Here is a 17780-nt window from a genome sequence, read left to right as displayed (position 1 = left end):
TCCTTTTTTCTCAAGATGGTGTCTGTGAAGGAGAAGTTGCATAGCTGTGTGGAGAACTGGGAGGAAGGACCTCAAGGGCTGTGGATCTTCTCCATAAACTGGAGCAGCTCATCTTGTGACTGGAGGTACAGCTGGTCCCTAATGGTTCTTGGGGCATCAATACCCTTTACTGAACCCCTTGCTCCCTGTCTCCGACTCCAAGTGGAAATCTCTGCCATTTACAATCTCCTAATCCTGGCTCTTCTGTTCTCAAGACTTTTGTGTCTTGCCAAGGCAGGCAAGAACATGGAGGTCCCTTTCATGTCACTTCCATGCTGTAAGACACAGAAAACTAAAGGGCCCTGACTCATCACGTTTCTTTATAAAAACCCCCAAGCACTAATTTCTCTAGCTGCAGATGGCTGTGCTGAGTTGAGAGTCTCAGCAAGACGGTTTTCTCACTGGGTTCCAGTAAGGAAGTCAGAAACAAAATTCTTCTGTCAGCCCTATCCTCAGTTTATCTGGAGTGTTTGCCGCTTTTTGCCACACTTCCCTTCCCACTCCCAATCCTGGCTGAGGGACAGAGGAGTGTAGTGGTGGGTCCAAGACAATTCGCTCCTGGAAACTGAGGATTCATTCATCTGACATCTTATCGAAAATCTACCATGTGCCAGGTACTCTTCTAGGCTCTGAGGATACAATAGCAAAATGATTTCAGACCCCTGGAGTTTACAATCTCTTTATGGTGGAGCGTAAAGAGCCTATATATACAAAATACAGACTCAATCGTCAGTTTAACATAAGTACCACGAAGAAAAAATAAGACAGAAATGTGTATAGAATGTAATAGAGATAGATTTCAGCCAGTGGATCACATATAATTAAACTGGAGATGACTTAGGCATTCTCCAGCTAATATTTATACTATAAAGATAACTATAAATCATAGATGCCTTGGTGGGGTGGGGGGAGGGTGTGTGTGTGTGTGTGTGTGTGTGTGTGAGAGAGAGAGAGAGAGAGAGAGAGAGAGAGATTGTCGGGGAGGGTGGGAATGATGACGGGGTGAGGGGTCTAAACACTGGAAGACCTAAGAAACTCTCCCTTCCAAAGAAGAAAAATGTTGAAGGGGTGGCTCCCAGATTTTACAGCAGATACAGTTAGTACGCATCTCATGAAAAGAAAGTGGGAGAGGAGAGAGAAGAATGCCTCTGAAGTTACCAACCCAATAGGTCATCTGTTTATAGAAGGCAAAGAAGGAGCACAGCTGTTGAAGACAGTGACTCCAGTTCTCCTGGGCCAGCTGCAGAGCCGCTCAATGAGCAGTGTTCTGGATGTGTGGGACCGGCATCTTCAAGCAACCCACATCCCAGCAGACGTGCCTTGAGAAAACAAATTCCTCCCAATCCTGATTCAAACCAGTGCCAGGCTGGTCACCAGCTGGAGGGCTTAATCACTGGGGGCAGGCATTGCTAGAGAACCAGGAAACATTTAAAAGCCGGAAACGACCTCAGAAACCATCCAGCCCAAATACCTCATTTCAAATACATCTCTCTGGGAACACAAAGGAGAGATAAGGGAGGAAGGTAGTCTTGGGAAGGATTCAAAGGAGAAGGTGTTAGTGCTCATTCTTTCTTTAAAATATATACATATTTTTAATTTCAATAGCTTTTGGGGTACAAGTGGTTTTCTGTTACATGAATTAATTGTTTTGTGGTAAAGTCTCAGATTTTAGTACACACATCACCCCAGCAGTGTCCATTATACCCAATATGTAGATTTTTTTTTTTTTTTTTGGAGACAGAGTCCAGTTCTGTCACCTAGGCTGGAGTGTAGTGGTGCCATCTCAGCTCACTGCAGTCTCCACCTCCTGTGCTCAACAAATTCTCCTGCTTCAGCCTCCTAAGTAGCTGGGACAACAGGCGCATGCCACCACGCCCAGCTAAGTTTTGTAGTAGAAGCCAGGCATGGTGGCTCACGCCTGTAATCCCAGCAGTTTGGGAGGCTGAGGGGGTAGATCATGAGGTCAGGAGATGGAGAGCGTCCTGGCCGACATGGTGAAACCCCATCTCCACCAATATATAGATTTTTATCACTCACCCCCACCGTCCCTGCCCTCTGAGTCTCCAATGTCCATTATGCCATTCTGAACGTCTCTGTGTACTGGTAGCTTAGCTCCTATTAATAAATGAGAACATACAGTATTTTTTTTTCCATTCCTGACTCACTTTACTGGGAAAAATGGCCTCCAGCTCCATCCAAATTACTGCAAAAGGACATTAGTCCATTCTTTTTTATGGTTGAGTAGTATTCTATGGTGTATATATGCCACAATTTTTTGTTGTTTACTCATCAGTTTATGGGTACTTTGGTTGGTTCTGTATCTTTGCAATTGTCAGTTGTGCTGCAATAAACACACACAAAGGTTTTTTTTAATGTATTGACTCCTTTTACTCTGGGTACTCAGTAGTGGGATTGCTGTATCAAACAGATCTACTTTTAGTTCTTTAAGAAATCTCCATACTGTTTTCTACAGAGATTATACTAATTGATATTTTCACCAAGCATTCAGTATTGAAGGATGAACAGCAGTTTGCCAGACAAACAAGGAGGAGACAGTCAGGAGGAAACGTTATCACAATGAAAGCACCAAAACATCATCTCCCTGGAATTGCCCTGGCCAGCCTACCAAACCCCTGAGTCCGTCAACCCATCCTGGGAATGCCAGGAGGGCTCGCGGTTCCTGCATGCCAGTCTTTTGGCTCTGCTTGGTTATCCCTGCTATGCGGCATCAACAGGGCAACACATATAAAAAGGAAGTGACATTTATCAACAATATCAGATGACAAGAGTGGTCACTATGACTCAACTCCAAGTGAGCAGTGAGAACTTCAGAGAAAAAAGAAGTTACCTGGTTTCTGCAACCTCTTTTACTGCAATCTTGGTAAAGGGGCCCTCCACTCCCTGCCCCTGTAAGCCAGCGCACCAGAGAGGGAATAGATAGAAGTTTCTTCACCACTCTTAGCTCTTCTTGCCAGCCAGGAATGATTTTCATCAACACAGGTGCAACTTCTCAATGACTATAGAATTTTCCAATGTGAGGTTTTTAAACGGATGGAGGAAACACCAAAAATAAGTAAACACCTAAAGACATAGAACTATAAACCGAAAAACATGGATTCCAGTAACAACCCTGGGCAAACTGAGTGACCATAAGCAACTCCGCCACCCTCTCTGATGCGTGGTGTACACAACTGTAACGTGAAGAGGGTAGTAGATTACCTCTGAGGCCCCAACAGGTCCAACATTCAGTGGTTTCATGTTCCCACTACAAAAACTAAAAGTACCAACATCTTTTTTGGCCACAAACTCCTGAATTTTGGATTTGTCATTTAATTCTTACTATTTTATGTGATGTCACACCCCTGGAATGTCACACAGTAAGCATCTGAAATGACTAGCCCTGCTTATTCCTGTTTATCAACCCTTAGGACAAATTCCATAGCAACAACACGGGCATTTACAATAGTTTTGACCTTTTGTCAGAAAATATTCTAATTATAAGTGCACAATGTAAGTATAATGCTCTTACCGTATTACCCTTAATTGAAGTACCTATCATAATTCAAACTAGCAAGACACTTTAAAATAGATATTTATGTTTGGATTTGACTCAAAATGATGGCCTCTCACAGTTTATACTGACTACAAAGGGAGTTAACTGGTAAGATTTACATATTTTGGGGTGCCATCTATGTGCTTTTACAAATGTTTTTTTCTTTTTCTCTTTGATGATTTAAACCACATGTCAAAGCATTTAAAGGATTATTTTATCAGGAATTCTCCAGTGTGAAATAAATACCAAGGTAGAGCCTACAGGTTTATGCAAGATGCATATACACACACACGTGTGTACAGACACACACACAGCTTCATGGTCGGGTATAAATCATCCCTTGTCCTCCACCAGCTGGTCTGCCATATTGATAAATAGGATCTGCTACATTCATTTAATTCTGAAATGTTGAAACATAATTTGGGTGCAAATATAAATTTGGTAGAAAAAAATGGAATGTGTTAAATCTTTAACAAATGAATGTTTAATGACTATTTGTAAAAAAAAATCAGTAATGGGAAACAAACTTACAAGATTTGGTAAAGTTATCGTCTCAGTTTGCAAAGGCTGAAAAATATTTAAGGGAGGTTATGTCATATCATACTTCAAATAATGCCCTTGAAAAGCATTTCTGTGACAGACTCTCCCAACATGCCAATGGAGCTCTTGCAACTGAATGAGTTCCACATAGTGGCTCCAAGAGCTGCAAAACATATGCACTGGGTGATGCTTTGTTAACAACTGTTACATGTTTTAACTCAAGAGTCTGAGGTGGCAGTTGCTTTTTATCTCTTTTACCCATTCAGATCAACAAATATGAAGGTCAAGAACACTGTCTTAAGAAGGGTTCTGAGGTTGCCTCCAAGACCAGAGTCCTGGTTGATTGTTGATGTCTGCTGTAGGGGAGGAAAGCAGGAGTGCTGACATGTGCACATTTTCCACATCCCACAAGTGTTCTTAGCCTGAATCACTATGCACAGTGCTCTAAGCACAGTCTTCCTCACACCCAGTTCCTATCATGTCACTATCCTCTTCCAGAATTCACAGTAGCTCCAGATAGCACTGCATATCAATTATGGCATTATTATAAGTGTTGTATCAACCGATTACATTTTCTAACTGCCCAAACCTCTTCCATTTCTCACTTTCTACTTAGGTCTTCAGTTACTCTTCTAGTGCTCCCTGCCACATAACCTCTCTGTTTAAGTTATTAGATTTCCTCATTGTTCTTCTACAGTTCTTAGCCATTCCCACCTCCCCATCTCTACTCCTGCTATCATTTTTTCGCTTGCCTGGATGGTGGTCGGAGTCAGTCTCCTCACAGACTCAAAAAGAATATCCAAAAATCTTTTGTAGCAGGCAAGTTTCTGATGCCTAATCTTAGCCCTATTTCTTCAGCTTTATGCTATACATCTGTACTTAATTAACACATTATTATGTTGATTTATAGCCATTCTATGATTGCTCAAGAGAATATTTTTCCTCTTTTCTGTTAAAGTGGATGTACCATAAAGGTAAGTACCATATCTATTAATTTATTGCATCTTAACTAAATAAAATTACTGGCCAGGCACAGTGGTTCACACCTATAATCTCACTTTGGGAGGCCAAGGTAGAAGGATCACTTGAGGCCAGGAGTTTGAGACCAGCCAGGGCAACATAGCAAGATCCCCATCTCTACAAAAAATACAAGAATTTGTTGGGTATGGTGGCTTGTGCCTGTAGTCTTAGCTACTCAGGAGGCTGAGGCTGGAGGAGTCCATGAACCCAGGATTCTGAGGCTACAGTGAGCTGTGATCATACCACTGCATTCCAGCCTGGATGACAGGGCAAAACCCTGTCTTAAAAAAATAAAAATAAAACATTTAAAATTTTGTCTCATTTGATGGCTGTTATGATATACCAATAAGAGTCATATTATTTTTATATATTCTATTTTTATCCTGCATTACATGTGAAAAATGAAAGGAATATATTCAAGAAAGAAATATATAAATAAAAAAAGAAAGAAAATATATTAACATTTTTCTGTGTTTTCTATGCCCAGACATGGGGCAAAGAATTTTCATTATCTCATTCAATGCTCACAACAACCTATGAAGAAGATATTATTATTAATCCACATTTTCCGGGAGAGTAAACTAAACTCAAAGAGAGTAAAGACATGCTTAAGGTCACAGAGCTAGTAAAACAGTGTTTCTGTTGTGCTTTATGGTCTCTCTTCTGACACAGTCCAAAGAAGATAAGTGCCTTTTATTACAGAAAAAATACAAATTAGCCCAACTAGAGACATCCAGAATGTTGAAATATTCAAATATTTTGAAATTCTACAATGGCTAGTGTATAAAATTGTTTGTGTTGCTATAACAAAATACCTGAAACTGGGTAATTTGTAAAGGACAAATTTTTATTTCTCGGTTTTGGAAGTTAAGAAGCCCAAGATCAAGTTGCCGGAAGTTGGGTGTCTGGTGAGGGCTGCTCTCTGCTTCCAAGGTGGTGCCTTGTTGCTGCATCATCCAGAGGGCACAAACTCTGTGTCCTCAGATTGCAGAAGGAAGAGAAGGGGTGAAAACAAGCAAACTCTCTCCATTAAGTCCTTCTATAATGACATTAATTCATTCAGAAGGATGGCGTTCTCATGACCTAAACATCTCCCAAAAGCCTCCACCTCTCAACACTTACATTGGGGATTAAGTTTCCAACACATGAACTTTAAGGGCTGCATTAAGACCATAGCAGCTAGGAACTTCCCTTTTACATAAACAAGAGAAGAGTATCATCACATTATTGTAACACAACAGAGGGAAAGCTAATGCTCTGCATGGACATTTCAAAAATGAAGCACCTACTTCTTTCCTCAGGTGCAAGCAGACAGAATGAACTTGTTCCATTCATTCATTCCTTATACTGATACCACTTTTCTCCACTTCCCTGTAAACAGTCCTGCCTGGTTTTATTATTGCCTTTCTTATTCTTTCCTGGCACCCAAAACAAAAGTAGTAAAGAAATGAATACAAATATATCATAGGCAGAAGCAGCCGTAAGGCCATCTATATTCGTTTTTGTTGATGAAAAATAAAAAGCCTCCTGTAGTGTATGGTTTTATAAGTATAACATTTATTTTAGAAAAGAAAAAACCATAGGGAAAGAGAATAAATTAGTGGTTACCAGGGGCTGAGGGTAGAAGGAGGACACTAGCTACAAAGGGGTAAGAAAGAACTTCCTGGGGTGACGGAAGCACACTGCCATCTTGATTGTGATGGTGGTTACATGACACTATTCATAGGCCAAGACTTATTGAATCATATACCTAAAAAGGATGAATTTCACTGTATGTAATCATACTTTACGAAATTTGGTTTAAAAATAAAATTAAATTAAAAAGACAAGTAATTTGAAACATAAAATCTAGCAGCAGTAAGAGCATATAGATATCACTTGCATGTGGGTATGTGTCACTCGCCTATTAAAAATAATGTAAGTTTGAATAGGTATCTAGTACATGGATTTATATTTTTCTCAATAATTTAAGATCATCAAGAGCCTTTAAATTAGATTTACGCAAGCTTTTGTAGTATTGAGAGGGTTCTCCTCAAAGAAATCGAGATCACAGGCTGACCCTTTCTCTACTAGTTGGAACATCAGTAAAACTTATTGGTATGATGGATCCTTCTTTGAGAAATTAACCTCTGCTGACATCTTCTCTGTTTACATTTTAATTAAGAAGTTATGCGTAATTAAGAACCTGGACTTCTAATACTCAGGAAACAAAGCATACCAGGAGTTCTTTAAAGTAAAAACAATAATAATTAAAAATGAAATAAGCCACATAAGATTATTAAACATATGATCTGTCACAATAAGGAGAAGATGGCCTAAATACTGCAAACTAACATTATTACACTACATATCAGAAACTGCTTATTGTGTTAATCAATTTAACATTATATAGTATAATATTCATTGATTACATTACCCTGAATGTTTAAGAAACAGGCAGGATCTTTAAATTTTTTTCCAGAGAGAATTAAGAATTGCTCACGTGTTAAAAATGTACACGTTATTAATAAAAATTCACTCAGCACACTACTAAATTTCACGGAAGCATAAAAATATACTGAGAAGTTAGACAAAAGTTATTTGGCTTTTATTATCCTTATTTGTAATCTTAACCAAAATATTTATGTGCTTAGTAACTTTAAAATCATGAATGTTAACATTAACCCATCTAAATTTTATGGCAAGAAATTTTAAATGTTTCAGGCTACCAGTTGACTCTGAAAAAACAGGAACTGTGATTATTACCTAATTAAAATAGCTGCCTGCCAAATGCAGAAAGGTCTGACTTTGTAAATGTGTTTTTAATTCTACTATTTCAGTAGCAAATAAAATATAAGCAAAAAAATACAACTACTCATGGCCCAGTGCCTTCACTTCTAAACTAGGTTTGTTTTTAAGTAACAAAAGAAGCAGGTAATACCAGCCCATAGATTTAAATGTCATTTGTGCATAATAATGAGCACAAAAATCTAAATGCATTTCAAATTGTAAAAAAAAATCAATCAAGAGTCACACTCTTCCTCTCTTTAAAATTCTAAAGAAATTCTTTAATAACAATAAGATTTGGCTATTGTTAGGTTTTACAAAGACAAGTAGTGTACTTCCTGCAAAGTGACAGTTCACTGAAAGACTATACATGCTCCCAGTGTTAAAATATCATCAGGTGGCTCATAAGGTGTGTACTGAAAATTGATGGGCTGAGCAATGAGAAAGAACCGAGAATCTTCTTGAGTTTGAGTGTTGTTAATGGCACCATTTCCTAAAATGTTTAAGCATACTGCTTTCAATGTGGATCTTTGGAATCAATATAGCATAGTGTTTTTGACTGTGGGGCAAATAACCATGGGGCATTTTAAACTCTTTGTGCCTTATTCATAAAATGGAGTCAATAAATACCCCATAAAATAATTGAGGACTAAATGAGATAGCACATATAATGTTCTTAGGACAGTGTTTAGAATCCTCTAGGCAATCCTTAAGCGTTATCTATTGCTATTTTTGTTGGTGGTGCTGTTGCAATGCTAGCTACAGTTTTTTGGAACATTTACTATTTTCCAGACACTAATATATTTTACTTTTCTTTATCTCTGCCAAGTAGTATGTTAGCTCCATTTTACAGATGGGAAAACTGAGTTCAGAGAGTTGAAGTAACTTGTCCAAGGGCACATCAATGTAGAAAGCCTGAATTCCTATCGCGAGCTGACATCAGAACCTGAGTTCTGTTCATTTTTACACTCCAGCCACATGACTCTTCATCCTTCATCTTCACACATTGGAATGAATAATCAACATGTTTTTTACTTAAAACTAAGTAAATGAAGTCAAAGCATGACTTTTGAAAGAGTCAACATTTAAAGCCTTAAAACACATGTCCTGAATTCCCATTAAGAATACCCTAAAGAATGAATAATGGTGGTGGTGGGGTGGGGGGGGATGTAGAGAGTTAAATAATTATGTAAGAGTAAGCACATGGGTTTGAGAAGTTTTGGGTACTACAAAAATCGGTAGAATCAAGTTGATAGTCATTCACGAACTATGTTCCTTTACCTGTTCTACAAACTAGCTGATTTTCTTGAATAAAGAGATTATCTTCTTTATGAGTGGAGTGAGGGCAGTCTAAGTGATTTCTAACCCTATAGCTATGTGTCACTTTGAGGGCTGAGACTGTAACAGGTGGGTAGAGGGATGGAAAGCAAAGAGTTGACAGCTTCTTACCTTTGTTGACTTGCTTTTAAAGTGCCATTAGATCTATTTTACACATTATTTTGCTCCCCATGAAGTTTGATATTAGGTTTTTCTTCCGATTGTTTATATATTCAGCAACCATTTCAAATTGAATGCCATACTTGAAAGTAAAGAACATGTTCCATAAAACTACTTGTACATAGCTAGAGGGGCAGATGCTAACTGGTGACTTCTACAGAACGGGGTGGGGGCTACAGGCACATCAAGCCTGGAGAAATGAAGTGAGATGGTACTGCAAAATTACATTTGGAGAGAGACTTGTAAAGCAAGGGGATTTAGGGGATATCAGAGGTAGAAATGTGATCCGAGTACAAATGAAAGACACAAAAACTACAGCTGTAATCCCATTTGCATCTGATGTCCCAAGCCTACCCTTTGCTCCTGATTGTGCATTGTGATCTCAAAGTATTACTTCCTGATTTTGATTAACCATTTCTCAAATGTGTCCCTGTTATTTTGAAACCTAGTTTTCTAAAATATGAGCATTCCTAGACTGCTCAAAGGGAATGCCTGCCTCTCTGCTTTAAATGGGGTAACAGATATAGATGTGTTTTCAGCTCTTGATAATAAAATAGAGTATAAATGTTGGGTATATAAAAAAAGAATACTGCTGTTTATTCTCTCATGAGTCACATAATTAACCTGGAAATACCCGGAATAAAAACATATGTAGCTTTTAATTCTTAAATGAGTTTTCAAATTAAAAAAAAATTTGAACAGTTAAAAATATGCTGTAGTCAATTAGCAGAATACTTAGCAAGAAACAATTTAACTTAGTAGCCTCATAAGTAACTGGTCAGAGGCAAAGTTCTATTTTGAAGACTAAGTGTTCCCCTAATTCTTTCCTCATCTGTGCAGTGGCAATATACCATCAACCTTTTCTGTAAGGCTTGCAGAAAGAATCCAAGCCTACTACTTATAACCTAGTCTTGTTGGTCTTACATCATTTATTTCCACCATATGCAGAGTATGATTTATATTTTTCTTTTTTCTTTTTTTTGAGATGAAGTCCTACTGTTGCCAGGGCTAGAGTGCAGTGGCACAATCTCAGCTTACTGCAACCTCTGCTTGCTGTTCAAGCGATTCTTGTGCCTCAGCCTCCTGAGTACAACTGGGACTATAGGTGTGTGCTGCTACGCCAGGCTAGTTTTTGTATTTTTAGTAGAGATGGGGTCTCACCATGTTGTCCAGGCTGGTCTCAAACTCCTGACCTCAAATCATCTGCCCGCCTCGGCCTCCCAAAGTGCTGGGATTAGAGGTGTGAGCCATCACGCCCGGCCCCTCATTTATATATTTTTGTTTTGTTCATACATCTTATTTTCCCAATGAGCAAGATAATTTCCAGACTATCACATTCATTTCTCTATTTTTCTTAACCTAGATTTCAGAGAACATTTATCAAATTCAACTGAATTTAACCAAATTCTAAGTAGAAAATTGTCATTATCACCACATCACTGGATTCATTACTATTAATCCATAGATAGTCATATTATGGGCACAGAAATTATTTAAACCAATGGGAATTGGCTTATAAAACATAACTAGGACTGAGAAGCAGATGTTTAAATGGAACTATTGGACAATCTTAAAAGACACAAAGATCTAGAGGCAAGTCATTCAATACTGACCACAAGCACTGGATTATGTTTTCCTTGCTGGCTGGTAGGCCCAACAAGATATTTACAATAAGAAGGAAACAGTATGGTATCTATACAGTTTGTCCCAGAACAATTTCACCTTATCAGTTAGTCTGAGTTTTTCAAGTCAAATCCGCTGAAATAGAAAGTCTTTAAATTCAAGAGCAGTAACCTGGGTAATTTACAGTTTGTAGTCCAAGAGTTCAAAATGGGAAGGGTAAGCAATATACTCCCCATCTACAGTGACTGTGTGGTGGGCAGGGAGAAGGGATGGTATGGGCACTGGCTATATCACTACATCCAGGCATCACCGTGAAACCAAATGTATGAAATGGACACATGACCAGTCAGTTTACAATGTTATGAGGTACAAATTCCTGAGTATAGTTAATGTGGGAACCTGGGCTCAAATCTGACACATTAGCGTGTAGTTGTATCGCTAATATCCGTAGTCTCACTATAACATGTTTCATCATATTCATTAAGGAAGAAAAGAAGAATACATGTGGTCACCAGATTTGTTTTTGTTTCTAAAAGAAAGCTGCATCCTTTAATTACCCCTTACCATCTTATTGCTCCAATTATTACTGCAACTTTGAAATAATTCTTTGACATAGGCTTTTTAATCAAGAACAAACAAGACCACATCCTCCTGATTGATACATTAAAAACATATGTCTCTTATGATAAATACCCTCATGAAAAAAAGGTTTTAGTGAGAAGCCAAAAGTGAAGCAAAGTGATGGAACCAGACTCTTGACTATTGATCACCTTTTCCAAGGCTGCCCCTCTTCAGAATATCAAGCCCTTAATGTGCTGAATAGGACCTCAATTATGTGTGTGCTTTCTGCCAGGGTATCTGTTTGGTCTAGAAGGTTCCGAGTGTGATTCTGATCTCAACTTTGCTGTACTTCAAGAGTGAGAATCATAGAACCAAGGTGAAGAGAAACTTGCTTGTGACATAAAACTTACGAACTTTGTAAAAACTTGTAAAACTTGTACATGACAAGCAGGTCTGTGGCTGGATGTCGCTGACATTTTTAATATTCCTGGCTAAAATTTTCCAAGCTTAACCAGATGGTATTGAAGAGAAATTGGATAAAAAAATTATAGATACTGACTAGAGAATTCTAATGCATGACATTAAATCATCAACATGTGAGCTGAGTGCAAAAGAATAGACAGACATCTACTGGGGATAGTCCACACATAAAATATTTTTATACAAAAGCACCTAAGAGCAATTTGAGATCCAGCAGCACAGAATAATGGCATAGAAGAGCATCAAATACAATGCACAAAAAGGAAGAAAGAAGAGAAAGAGAAACAAAACAAAAATAGAACACAGACCACCACCAGTACTAAGAGGGGAATCGCTAAAGACACAGGAGAAAATAAAGATCAACTGATACATTTAAAAGCAGTATTTAAGGCTATGGATGGTAGGCAGCCGGGGTCGGTGAAGGATCCCAATATGGCTGGGTGAAAACTTGCTCTAAAAACCATTGCCTGAATAGCTTTTTGGGAGATCATACCCCAAAACCAAAAGGCCATTGCTAATTCCCTGAAATCCTGGAATGAGATCCTCACCTCCAGGTTGACTGCTTTACCTGAGAATCCACCATCTATTGACTGGGCTCACTATAAGGCCAATGTGGCCAAGGCAGGCTTGGTGGATGACTTTGGGAAGAAGTTTAATGCCCTGAAGGTTCCTACACCAGAGGATCTATATACTGCCCTGGTGGATGCTGAAGAAAAGAAGATGTGAAGTCTTGTGAAGTCTTGTGCAGAGTGGGTATCTCTCTCAAAGGTCGGGTTGTAGAATAGGAGAAACAGATGGAGAAGTATAAGAACTTAATTCCATTTGAACAGATGACCATTGAGGACTTGAATGAAGCTTTCCCAGAAACCAAATTGGACAAGCAAAAGTATCTCTATTGGCCTCACCAACCAATTGAGAATTTATAAAATTGAGTCCAGGAGGTGGCTCTGACCCTTATATTACACATCCTGGACATTAAAAATAAAAGTAAGTATACAGTTAAAAAAATAAATTAAATAAAAGCAGTATTTTATTCTGTGAACCTAGCAAGGTTGCAGGACTTTCAGCAGAGTTGTTGTTTTTCACTTCAGTTATTATAGAAGATTGAAGAAATCCCAGACTTCCAGGATGAGAAACTGAAAAATGAATGAGACCCCCTAATTGATATGGAAGAATCAAATTGTAAGAGAGTCAGAGGAAAAAGAACCATATATCTCAAAGGGACATGATTAGCTGCTCTGGGAACTGTGTAATTGTACCATGTCAGAGCTCAAGGCATAAGTTGGAGGCATAAATCCCCTTGAAGAGAGGATATTTACAGTTGTGAGAATGAGTAAGGGCATCAAACATAGTCTACACTCAATATTTACCAGAATAAACTGAAAAGGAGTAAATAAAAAAATCGGCAAAAGCAGGGAGCTAAGGAAAGAGCCTTAGAAGATGCCCTCAGCTGTCAACCAGAGACCTACAAGTAATTTCAAAACAGGAAGGAGGCAAAAAAGTCAGGTACAGTGTCAAGAAAAGCCAATGTTAAGTCATGTTTAAAAGACATGATAATTAGTGTCAAATGAAAAGAACGAATATAAGAAAACTGAGTTACACCTGTTGTAAAAAAAAATGTGTTTTGAAGGTTCTCTGGAAAAAAAAATCATCTTTAAAATTTTCTAAAAACTCTGAGGCTTAGTCTTATAGGCAGATGCAATTTATGGTGACAATCAGCTACTATGCAAATTAAGTAGAAGCCAAAAGCATTGAAAAGGAGAAAACAAAACCGGGGAAGAAAAAAAATTTTCTAGTGGAAGAAAATTTGGGCTTTGATAAGCTCATGGACATCATGCTGCTGCATTAACATTGATTCTTTCTCTTCCGCTTTCTCAGATGAAAAGGAAGCAGTGGAAAATAAGCTTTTTCTGTGAGTATATAGAAGTAGTCACAGAAAGAAGCTGATTGCAAAATATCAAGAGTCTTCAACTAAGATGCTTGGGTCTTTGACTCCCCCTATTAATACATAGCATTCCATTCTCACTATTCATGCGTGAAAGCTGGTCCATGGCTTCTACCAGATTCTCAAAGAACTTGTTACCCTGCAAAGGTTAGAAGCCACCATATATAGAAAGTAATAAATTTTGGCCGCCAGAGCACAAGTTTGAAGGAGTTTTGATGGCAAGTTGGCTGATTTCCGTACATGCTTATTCATCCTCACCACTTCCCCTTCCATCTCAGCGGAAGTATTGCTGTCCTCTGGAGCCTTCTCTGCACTTTAAATCGCACCCCACCCCATCTCCACTGCCTCTTCTCACTTGCCTTTGTCCCATAAATATTGTTGCTCCCAAGACTCTATATCCAGTCCCTTTCTCTTCACACTTTATATCTTCTGTCTGGCTGACCTGTATTGTATCTGGCTCCAGCCAATTTATAAATGATGGTCACAAAGTCTGGAAACATAGGTGAGTACAAAAGAAATGATTTATTGGTATTATATTAAAATATCTGACAAAATATTATTATCTATGTTTCCAGAATTACGGCCATCTGTATATATTTATGGTTCCCAAATCAATCTCAAGCCAAGAAGTCTTTCTTGAGCTGGATGCGATTTTTAGACTGTCGAGTGTTGATGGAAAAGGTCCAAATCAAAGCTCACCATTTTCCCTCAACATCCTTCTGCATTTCCACAGGCATTGGTATCCCCATTCTTATCCAACTCCCAAAGCAGAAACCTGGAAGTTATCCTCAGCAGTTCCCTCTCCTTCACAATTTCTCTTTCCAGCTGGTCACCAACTCCGTCTATTCTAACTCGTAAACACTTTACAAATCTGCTCCCACCCAGCCCATCTTCACTGATATTACTTTAAGCACTTACCATTTCTTGCCTCCACTATTACCTCAGAGCTTCTCCACTGGTCTTCCTAATCCAATCTCACCTCTTTTTAGGCCCTCCAAAGAGTCTTTCTAAAATGCAAATCTGATTGTGATAATCCTTTATAAGCATACTTCAGATATTGTCAATTTGGTTCCAGACCACCGCAATAAAGCAAATGTCATAATAAAATCACATGAATTTGTTTTGGTTTCCCAGTACATAGAAAAGTGGTAAATACATTGTTTCCTCAGAAATACTACTGCACACTTAATATGTGTGTACTTACAAAGTATATGTACCTTAATACGTGTGCACTTAAGTGTATGCGCTTTAATATGTGTACACTTAAGTGTATAAAACAATTTCATGTACCTTAACTAAAAAATACTGCATTGCTAAAAATTACTAATGACCATTTGAGCCTTCACGAAATTGTAATGTTTTTGCCGGTGGAGGGTCTTGCCTCAGTAGTGATGTCTGCTGACTGATTAGGGCAGTGGTTGGTGAAGGCTGGGGTGGCTGTGGTCATTTCTGAAAATAAAACAGTGAAGTTTACCACACTTCAATTGACCCTTCCTTTCACAAAAGATTTCTATGTAGTGTGTGATGCTATTTCATATCATTCTACCCACAGTGGAACATCTTTCACAACTGGAGTCAATCCTTTCAAACCCTGCTGCTACTTTATCAACTCAGTTTATGTAATATTCTAAGTTCTTTTCATTTCAATGATGTGCACAGCATCTTTACCAGAAGTAGATTTCATCTCAATAAACCATTTTATTTGCTCATCTACAAGAAGCAAGTCCTCACTCATCCTTTAAAGTTTTTCATAAGATTGCAGCAATTCCATAACATCTTTGGGCTCAGCTTCTAATTCTAGCTCTCTGGCTATTTCTAACACATCTGAAGCTGCATCTGCCACTGAAGTCCTGAACCCCTCAAAGCCATCCTTAAGGATTGAAATCAACTTCTTCCAAACTTCTGTTAATGTTGATATTTTGACTTCTTCCCATGAATCGCAAATGTCTTTAATGGCATCTAGAATAATGACTCCTTTCCAGGTTTTCAATTTACTTTGCCAAGATCCACCAGAGGAATCACTATGGCAGCTACTGCCTTATTAAATGTATTTCTTAAGTAATGTCTTGAAAGTCAAAATTACTTCTTTCTCCATGAGCTACAGAACGCATGTTTTGCTGGCAGGCATGAAAACAACATTCACCTTCTTGTATATCTGCGCTAGAGCTCTTGAGTCAATAGGTACATTTCTAATGAGCAGTAATATTTTGAAAGAAATCTTTTCTGAGCAGTGGATTTCAACAGTAGGCTTAAAATATTCAGTAAACCATGCTATAAACAGATGTCTGACCATCTAGGCTTTGTTGTTCCATTTATAGGGTACAGAGTGGATTTAGCATGATTCATAAAGGCCCCAGGATCTTCAGATTAGTAAATGAGCACTGGCTTCAACTTAGTCACCAGCTGCATTAGAAAGTCAATCTGTCCTTTGAAGCATTGATTTCTCCTCTCTAACTAGGGAAGTTCTAGATGAAAGTTTCCATCTAGGGCTACATTTTCATCTGCAATTGAAAATCTGTTTAGTATAGCCACCTTCATCAGTTAACTTGGCTAGATCTTCTGTATAACATGCTGTAGCTTCCACATCAGCACTTGCTGCCTCACCATGTATTTTTACAGTATCAAGAACAGCTTCTTTCCTTAAAATGCTTGAACGCATCTTTACTAGCTTCAACCTCTTCTGCAGCTTCTAAACCTCTCTCAGCCATCACAGAATTGAAGAGAGTTAGAACCTTGCTCTGGATTAGGCTTCCATTAAAGGAATATTGTGGCTTATTTGACCTTCTATCCAGGCCACTCAAACTTTATATGTATCAACAACAAGGTCATTTCACTTCCTTATCATTCATGTGTTCACTTGAATAACACTTTTAATTTCCCTCAAGAGCTTTTCCTTTGCATTCACAACTTTGCTGACTGGTGCCAGAGGTCCAGCTTTCAGCCTGTATTAGCTTTTGGCATGTCTTGCTCACTAAGCTTAATCATTTCTAACTTTTGATTTAAAGTGAGAGATGCAATCATTTCTCTGCCTTTTGGCTAAGATCAAGTGTAAAGAAAGAGACATGTGAGTTTTTCTTTCACTGAACACTTAGAGGCCACTGTAGAGTTATTTAATCGGCCTAATTTCAATATTGCCAGGTCTCAGAAAGAGGAAGGTCAGAGAAGGAGAGAAATGTGGGATTGTCCAGTCTGTGGCACAGTCAGAACATACACAACATTTATTAAATTTGCTTTTATGGGAACAGCTCGTGTTGCCCCAAAATAATTACAATAGTAACATCAAAGCTTATCAATCACACATCACAATAGATATAATCATGAAAGAGTTTGAAATATTGCAAGAATTACTAAAAGGTGGTACAGAGACAGGAATTGAGCATATGCTGTTGGAAAAATTATGGTGATAGGCTTGCTTGACTCAGCAGTGTCACAAACCTTCAATTTATGAAAACACACACACAATACTTGCAAAGAATAAAGTGCAGTAAGACAAGGTATGCCTGTACTTCAAACCTTCCCATAGCTCCAGTTGCTGAACAACAGAATGCAACTCCTTGGCCTGGCATAAACGGCCATCATCTTCTATCTTTTCAGCTTATCTTTGGTGCTCTAGGTGTGGCTGACCTTACACCTGTTACACACCCACTGACTTGACCTTCCTCTAATGTGTATAATCCCCTGCTTGGATTTTCCCCTGGAACTACCCTTTCCTTCACCACTATCAGAAGCCTTCAGAGCTTGGACTTCTTATTCTGG

The sequence above is a fragment of the Callithrix jacchus genome, chromosome 8 (assembly GCF_049354715.1).
Source record: "Callithrix jacchus isolate 240 chromosome 8, calJac240_pri, whole genome shotgun sequence".
Classification (NCBI taxonomy): Eukaryota; Metazoa; Chordata; class Mammalia; order Primates; family Cebidae; genus Callithrix; species Callithrix jacchus.
This window is presented reverse-complemented; position numbering follows the sequence as displayed.